Raw genomic sequence first — 8301 nt, forward strand, 5'->3', positions numbered from 1 at the left:
TGTCTCATCTATGTCCGGGGGTGGTATGCCTAGAACGGCATTCACAGGTCTAGAGTCTACATAACTCGAGACTGAGTCCCTGTGAATGCCGTTCAGGGCCTGTCTGTACGCTGTCGGGTCCAGAGGTTGCTTAATGAACCTCTGGACTTCGTCCGTCAGTTCATATAGATGCCTCCTGACGTGCCTAGGCGAGGGCTCCTCTGCAAGCAGCTGTCTGCTTGGGTGGCCACTTCTGTGGCTCCCGATCAGGAACTGCTTGCAGAGCATTATATTATGCTCCTTAACTGGGAGCATTTGCGCCTCGCCGTGCAAGTGGTGTTCAGGCGACATCAGGAGGCATCCCGTCGCTGTCCTAAGTGCCGTATTTGTACCGTCTGTAGCTTCGTCCACTGCGTCCTACTAGTCCCTGCCAGCCCTGAGTAGGAGAATGCGTAGTGAATGTTGCCCTATGGACGGACAACTTCTGAGATACTTCGCCGACCTAAACGGGGTTAGATCGCCGAAACAACAGCCCTTGGTCGGGTGAAACCCGAGTCATTCCGGTACGTAGAACCGGCTGTCGTGGGAATGTGCCTCAAGACATCGAGTTGTACGGCATTAACTGTCACTTTCAATTGGTTACTGCATTGGCTACTTTTATTAAGATTCTTGTATGCATTTGTCGGTGAGTCCTTGAAGTATTATTTGTGAAAAATCCTTTTTACTGATTTCCCCATTTTAACATATTTTTCTTCCTAAAAATTTCAGTTTGTGCGGCATTAACATAATGTTTTGAAACTGTAGTTGGACCTTTCCGCTAGAATGATATAGACACTTCTCAATCTGGGCGGTCTTCAGTATCTACGTTCTTGATTGCTTCTCTTTGTGTGAACTATTCCGTGGATTTAGTACAACACACTACTCTTATTAGCGTCAAAAACTCTTTTAAGTTTCTAATTATTATTTATTACATTGGCTGTAAGTCATTAAAGCTGTTTATTATTGTGTTTGTCTTTCAATACCAGAGACCGTACCGGTTATGCATTTTATAATAAAAAGCAAAAAATTTAAGTTACTTGCTTTTTATTTTTTTAATGCAAAAAGAAAAGTTAAAATTTGCCTTTTATTTTTTTGAGCAGAAAATAATCAGTAATTGTTGCCTTTTATTTTTTCAGGCAAAAATAAAAGTCAAAGTTCCAAATTAAGTATTCCAGAGTTGTGTATACTCGAATTTAATAGTTTCAAAGCTCTTATGTGGATTCTAATAACTCCGTAATGCACAAATACCAGGGTTAGATCACATCTAAAAATATATGTACTATATGTAAATACAATACATGAAGGCATTTTTTGTTAACGGCATGAGATCTGCACCGATTACTCGATTTTCAAAACTGAGGTTCCGAATTAAAGGGCCTGGCCTCTAAATGTAAAACAAGGTATGAGATTTTTGAAAACTTATTTTCGGAACTTATTGATATAATAATCGATATTTTTATCGATTTTGCTATCGATTTGTTATCGATTTTGCAATAGATATTTTTAGCTATTTTGTTAGCGATATTTTTTTCGATTTTGTTATCGATATGCATCGATTTTGTTATTGATATTTATCGATATTGTTATCGCTATTGTTATCGCTATTCATCGAATTTTTTAACGAAATTTTTATCGATACTTATCGATTTGTGTATCGATATTTATCGATTTTGCAGTCGATATTTATCGAAACTTTTCAGATTTTGTTATCGATATTTATCGATTTTGTTATCGATATTCATCGATTTTTTTTACCGATTTGTTATCGATATTTATTAATTTTGTTATCGACTTTCTAATCGATTTTGCTACCAATGGTACTATCGATGTTGTTGTCGAAACTTTTATCGAATTTGTCATCGATTTTGCTATCGATATTTCTATCGATATTTTGTTGGACGTTATTATCGATTTTGTTGTCGATAGAGTACTAAGAAAATATTAAGATAATGGAAAAACAGAATAGCAACAAAATTATTAAAACAAACAGGGGTAGAGGTAGGTACTTCAGAAACCGTTAATTGGACTTCAGATTAGTCGATTGTACTTCAGAAACCAAAAAATGTACTTCAGATTTGTAAACTGTACATCAGAACCCGAAAAATGTACTTCAGATTAGTGAATTGTTGTTCAGACACCAAAAAATGTACTGAATGAAACCGAAAAATGCACTTCAGATTAGTCAATTGTATTTCAGAAAGCAAAAAGTATACTTCAGAAACCGAAAAATGTACTTCAGAAACCAAAAAATGTACGTCAGATTAGTCAATTGTATTTCAGAAACCACAAAATGTACTTCAGATTTGTAAATTGTACTTCAGAAACATATAACATTTTCGCCAAAAAATGCACTTACCACAAATGAGCGCTCAACCAGGAATATATTTTCCAAATCTATGTAGCTTTCAGTTTTTTCGCAATATTTATTAAAAAAAAAAACACTTATTTGGTAGCTTTGGGAAAATTTTAGTTTGGCATCCCCCGCGTCCTGGGGAGTTCTCCTGATTGCAAATATATATACTTTTAGCCGCAGGAGGCTTATAGTTTTTAAGTTATTTGTTGTTAAAGTTTGTAAATTGAACTAACCTCTCGGCGCTATTTCACACAATAAACACTATATTTATGTAGACACTTCGGCAAAATAGTTGCATTAAAACCCCGCACAATGAAATGTAAACATATTTTTTACATTTATGATGTATTTTTAGTAAATTAAGTAAGTTTTAATAATTTTCACGCACTTATATATGTATACGCACATTGTGAATACAGAACCGTTGATTCAACCATGGTTTCACACTGACATTAGAAGAGTGCAGCCACATCTAAGAAAATAACAATAAAAGAGAATAGTTTTTATCGTACCCATTTTCCTGCTCAGCGTTGAATTAGTAGTAAAGGAGGGTATGGGGTTAAATACCCCCAATATAAAAAAAAAATGACAAGCGCCGCAGGCGAAAATTTTTAATAAAAAATCGCGCGATTTTTTATTAAAAATTTTCATTATTTATCAAATTAACGATGTACGTTTTCTACATTTGTGTACTTTGAACTACAATAACACCAGTAAATATTATTTCCACCCGAAAAAAATAATACCGTTATGATCAGGAGTAAGACCCCTATCGATCCTAATATTATTATTTTTAATAAGAGCAATATATGTACGTATTGTACACTTATACTTCCTAATTATACGCACTTATTTGTGTATTTTTTTAACGTATGGTAGCATACATTTTGTGTTACTGTCAGCCATTGTTATTTCTGCTTGTTTGTGAAATGTGCAAACGTTTGTGAAGACATTTATAAACGCGTTTTACTTAATTAATTAATTAAGAATTGTATATTAAAGTGGAAATCTCAGGCCGGGGTTTTAATGCAACTATTTTGCCGAAGTGTGTACATAAATAAAGTGTTTATTGTGTGAAATAGCGCCGAGAGGTTAGTTCAATTTACAAACTTTAACAACAAATAACTTAAAAACTAGAAGCCTGCTGCGGCTAAAAGTATATATATTTGCAATCAGGAGAACTCCCTCTATCGTTCCATAGCTATCTTAATGCGGAACTCTGGGGATGCCAAACTAAATTGCAGCCGTAGCTTTAATAATATTCATACATACATGGGTTGAAATTACATGCCAACAGGCATATCAACGAAGGATAGTGCATCCGGGTGAAAGGTGGTAGAATGCTGAACGCCTCTACCACAATCGCCGCCGACAACCGTTGTTTTTGCCTCGTCAATAAGACGCTCCAGATAGGAAAGTCTTTGCTCGACTACGCCAGGACCAAACATAACTGGAACTCCAATATTAACCTTCACATATGTTTTTATTTTAGACCAAATTATTTGTATACTAAGCATTGAAATGTTACCAACATGTGCATATTTAAAGAAAGTACTCAATACTCTCGAAAATACTCGATCCTCAAAAGTACTCGATACTTCCCAACACTGGTTTCTGAAATACAATTGACTAGTGTGAAGTATATTTTACCGTTTCTGAAGTACAATTGACTAATCTGAAGTATATTTTTTGGTTTCTGAAGTGCAGTTGACTAACCTAAAGTATATTTTACAGTTTCTGAAGTACAGTTGACTAATTTAAAGTATATTTTACGATATCCGAAGTACGATTGGAAAAGGTGTAGAAGTTGGTTATTTCAATCAATTGATACTTTTTTCCTGCAGGGTACATATGTTCATATGCAAACATGTTTCACCGCTTCTGTTAAATCAACACTATAAATAATAAAAATAAAATATAAGAGCTGCGCGAAAGTTGTTAATAACTTCGCAAATATTCAACTTAAGAACAAATTGGAGAATAAGGTTTGAGAAAATGATTAATCTCAAATGATAAGGAATGTTGAAACTCAACTTGAGAATTATTGGTTTATCAAACGTTGGAAAATATTTTGTCTAGTGTTTGCTGGGTCTATACGAACCCTAGGATGTTGCGAATGTGGAGTTTTAGACATCCGCGGATGCGAATGCGGATGTCAAGTATTTTTATGAAATAATTTAGTTACGTAAAAAGATTAAAAAGGCAGTAATTTTTAATAATGTTGCTTTTATTTACTGATTGATTTTAAAAAATGGAACATTATATTTAATAAAAAGTAGTGTCTTTTCAGGTTACAGCCGGTTTCTTAAAGTGTCGTAAATCGAATCTGCGCCTAAATAACTGCTAGTTCTTTTCGATTGACGCTGCATAAGTTGAGAGGACTTTCAGAAATGTTTTTTTTTTTTTATTGCGGTGCAAGAATAATTTCTTTTCGGAAATTTCATCGGGACTGACAATATCGGGTGTATCCGACTGACTTTTATCTTCACTTGAAGAATCTAGCATCATGGCAAGACCGTTGTTTAAACACTGCTTACAAGCCAAACCAGATGTGTCATGGTTTTCTACAGCTTTTTCCAAGGAATCCTTCATTCCCATTCTTTTGGTGGTTTCAGAATTTGTAAAACCTGTATCGTCGTCAGCGTTTTTCGATTTTAGTTTTTGTAATTCATTTTTTAGCTTTACTCCTGTGACTTGTTTGAAAAATGTGTGCTTCCATATAGCGACTTTTTAATAGGTGGATATGGCAAATAGATTGCTGTTTTGCAGGAATGAAGATTTCGAAGAAAATTCTCTTTTAAAAGTCGTGGTTACCAGCCGAATCGGATTCAAATCTTGTGATTTTGTTAAAAAGGAACCACGTTTTTTATAAGCATTTGAAGTATTGGAATCACGGATGATGAGGGTCTCAGAGCTACTTAGCTCCCGGGTGACTTCTTCAAAAGCTTTACCTATAATGAATAGCATGTAATTAGTTTCCTTATTTGCAGAGCTCGCTGTTCCTAGTTGTAGGCAGTAACAATTAATTACTCACTTTATTTCGCTGCGTGCTAATTAAGACAATTATCACAAAGAAATAAATAAATAAATGTTATTAGGGGTATTCCCGAAGTCTTGCAAAATTCTTGCTCGGTGCACGGTTTGCAAAGCTGTCCCATACGAAAACCGGTTTTTACGGTGCAATCTGTGCACCGTCCATTTGCTTTGCAAGACCCAGAGGATACCCTATTCTTTACGAGCGGAAGACGGCGCACACAGGAGTATTTGCTTAGCAGCACCGGTCAAAATTAATTGGTGTGTTTTTCTGCTAAGTAATTAAAGAAAACACGGAACTTAATCATAATAAGCCGTTGCACAAAAAAAAATAATAATTTCACTTATCTAAGATAAAGAAGGAAAAAACTTGCAATGCATCAAATATTAACAAATCTTTGACAAATAATATTCGATAGTTACTAATACTTACCTAATTAATGGTCAGGCGATTCTCTTTATAGGTTGACGTTAAACATTTCCGCTGGAAATCCCTATGAAATGATCTTGCTCTTTGACTTTAAATAGCAAAAGAAAGGGGACGTAGGTGGGCAGTTTTACCGTTGCATCTCCAAAGAAAAAAATATTGTAAAAAATTTGTCATTTTGCTTGCCAGATATAGGTTTTATCAGTGCACTTGCGAAATGTTCGCATTCGCTAAAGCTCCGCATTGATTATTGCGAATGCGAAAGCGAATGTTAAAATTAATGCGGAAGCTCCGCGGTTGCGAATGCGAATGCGAATATTCGCAACAACCCTGCTATGTACATACGGATGCGAATATCTAACAGCTAACATCCGCGAATGCGGATTTCAAATATTTTTAAGAAACAATTAGAATCTAGCATAATGGCGAGATCGCGGTTTAAACAGCGGTTACAAGCCAAACCAGATCTGTCAGGTTTTCCTAAAGCTGTTTAAAAAGAATTCTTCATTCTCATTCTTTTGGCTGTTTCAGAATTTGAGGAATCTGTAACTTCATCAGCGTTTTTCGATTTTAGTTTTTGTAAATCATTTTTAATACTTTCTTCTGCGACTGGTTTGAAAAATTTGTGCTTATAGCCAGATAAATGGGTGGATATGGAAAATAAATTATTATTTTTCAGGAATGAAAATTTTGAACAATATTCTGTTTTTAAAGTCGTGGCTGCCAGCCGAATCCGATCAGAATATTGTTATTTCTTAAAAAAGCACCCTATTTTTTATAAGCATTTGAATCTCAAATAGTTACGTAATTCTTGTCTTATTAAATGTCAGACCTATAGTTATTTAATTATTTGAGCATCAATTCTCTTTATAGCCAGACGCTGATCATTTCTGCTGGAAATCCCTATTGAAGGAGCTTACTCTAACAGTTTTACCACGGAAGTTTTTAGCCAAGGATTCAATGTATATCCCTATATAAAAAAAATTTGCCCGACAAGTAAACAAACTTACTGTTTTTAAAATGTTTGCTAAAAATAAATTCCCCAAAGATCCCCATTTGAAATGATTGAAATGTATATCGTCGCGTATCAACAAAATGCCAAACCGCGTATGTGAGGTTGCGTAAATTATTTTCTAGAGAGTAAGAACACTCATATTTCAAAATAGTTCTCTTTTTTATAAAGCAATAGCACTTCTGACTAGTATATTTCAGGACGAATGGATAAGGATTGTGCCAAGAGCTTGTGTGGGCAAATTAAATTTTTGGCAGCCAATGTCAGTTACACGGTTTTGCAGAATGACGATACTCGGTTTTGTACTTTAAACGAAGATATGTAACATCAAAACCAGGGTTCGGAGGGAAGAACACTCATATTTCAAAATGGTTCTCTTTTTAATAAAGCAATAGCACTTCTGGCTAGTATATTTCAGGACGAATGGATAAGGATTGAGCCAAGAGCTTGTGTGGCAAATTAAATTTTTGGCAGCCAATGTCAGTCACACGGTTTTGCAGAATGACGATACTCGGTTTTGTACTTTAAACGAAGATATGTAACATCAAAACCAGGGTTCGGATTTACCTCATTTTAGCCCCTCGCTCGCTCGTTAGTNAAATTAAATTTTTGGCAGCCAATGTCAGTCACACGGTTTTGCAGAATGACGATACTCGGTTTTGTACTTTAAACGAAGATATGTAACATCAAAACCAGGGTTCGGATTTACCTCATTTTAGCCCCTCGCTCGCTCGTTAGTTTGCTCTGAGCTTGCCTAACTCACGAGCAACAAACGAGGCTGTTTGCAAACGAGAACTCGTTTAGTACGAGCGCACGCGGTGAGCAGCCAGCGAGCGAGTAAGCAAACGAGGGCAGCGCAAGAGTAGAGCAGCAAGCAAACGAGGACCTCATTAGCTCTGCCTCGCGAGGCCGGCGTTGCGAGCGAGGCACTCATTTGCAGCAGCAGACGAGCGAGGCGAGTAAACGAGCGAGGCAAATGAGGCAAGCAGATTATGGGATAAAAATTGGATCAACTAAGAACTTCGAGTAAAGGATTGTATTCATGCATGCAGATATGTATATACATATGTACATACATATATACACATATGTATATATTTATTTATGTATATATTCTCATGCACAGAAGAATAGATGCGTGCTATTTTGGCCAGTTTTATCTACTAGGTAGGCACATGAGTAGGACATTAGCATTTTCAATTGAATATTCCTGGTTTAGTCCCCATACATATGTATGTATGTAGTATAATACAAACTACTATTTGGGGTGTTAAACAATATTTGATAATTAAGGCTGGTCCACATAGAACTTTCGCGTTGAATTTGCAGTTGGCGTTGGTTTGACAGAACGCACGTTAAAAGTATGCGTTCTACAATGAAGCTTGGCAGAGACTACTTTGGCCACTAAATTAACATATTAACGAGAGATAAATTAATATTTTATATCAATAATTGCAT

General features: G+C 35.6%; 1 long non-coding RNA gene across 1 annotated transcript in view; it reads left to right on the plus strand.

The window, feature by feature from the left end:
• Window positions 1-3492: 3492 nt before the first annotated feature.
• The window catches only part of LOC108361206 (uncharacterized), a 16419-nt gene continuing 11610 nt past the window's right edge, over window positions 3493-8301 (plus strand). Inside the window, exons 1-2 of the long non-coding RNA XR_001847259.1 lie at window positions 3493-3617; window positions 6371-6376. This is a non-coding gene — a long non-coding RNA (uncharacterized LOC108361206). The remainder of the gene's footprint in view (window positions 3618-6370; window positions 6377-8301) is intronic.

Source organism: Rhagoletis zephyria, unplaced genomic scaffold (assembly GCF_001687245.7).
Source record: "Rhagoletis zephyria isolate East Lansing unplaced genomic scaffold, Rhagoletis_zephyria_1.1 Rzeph_scaffold_00717, whole genome shotgun sequence".
NCBI lineage: Eukaryota > Metazoa > Arthropoda > Insecta > Diptera > Tephritidae > Rhagoletis > Rhagoletis zephyria.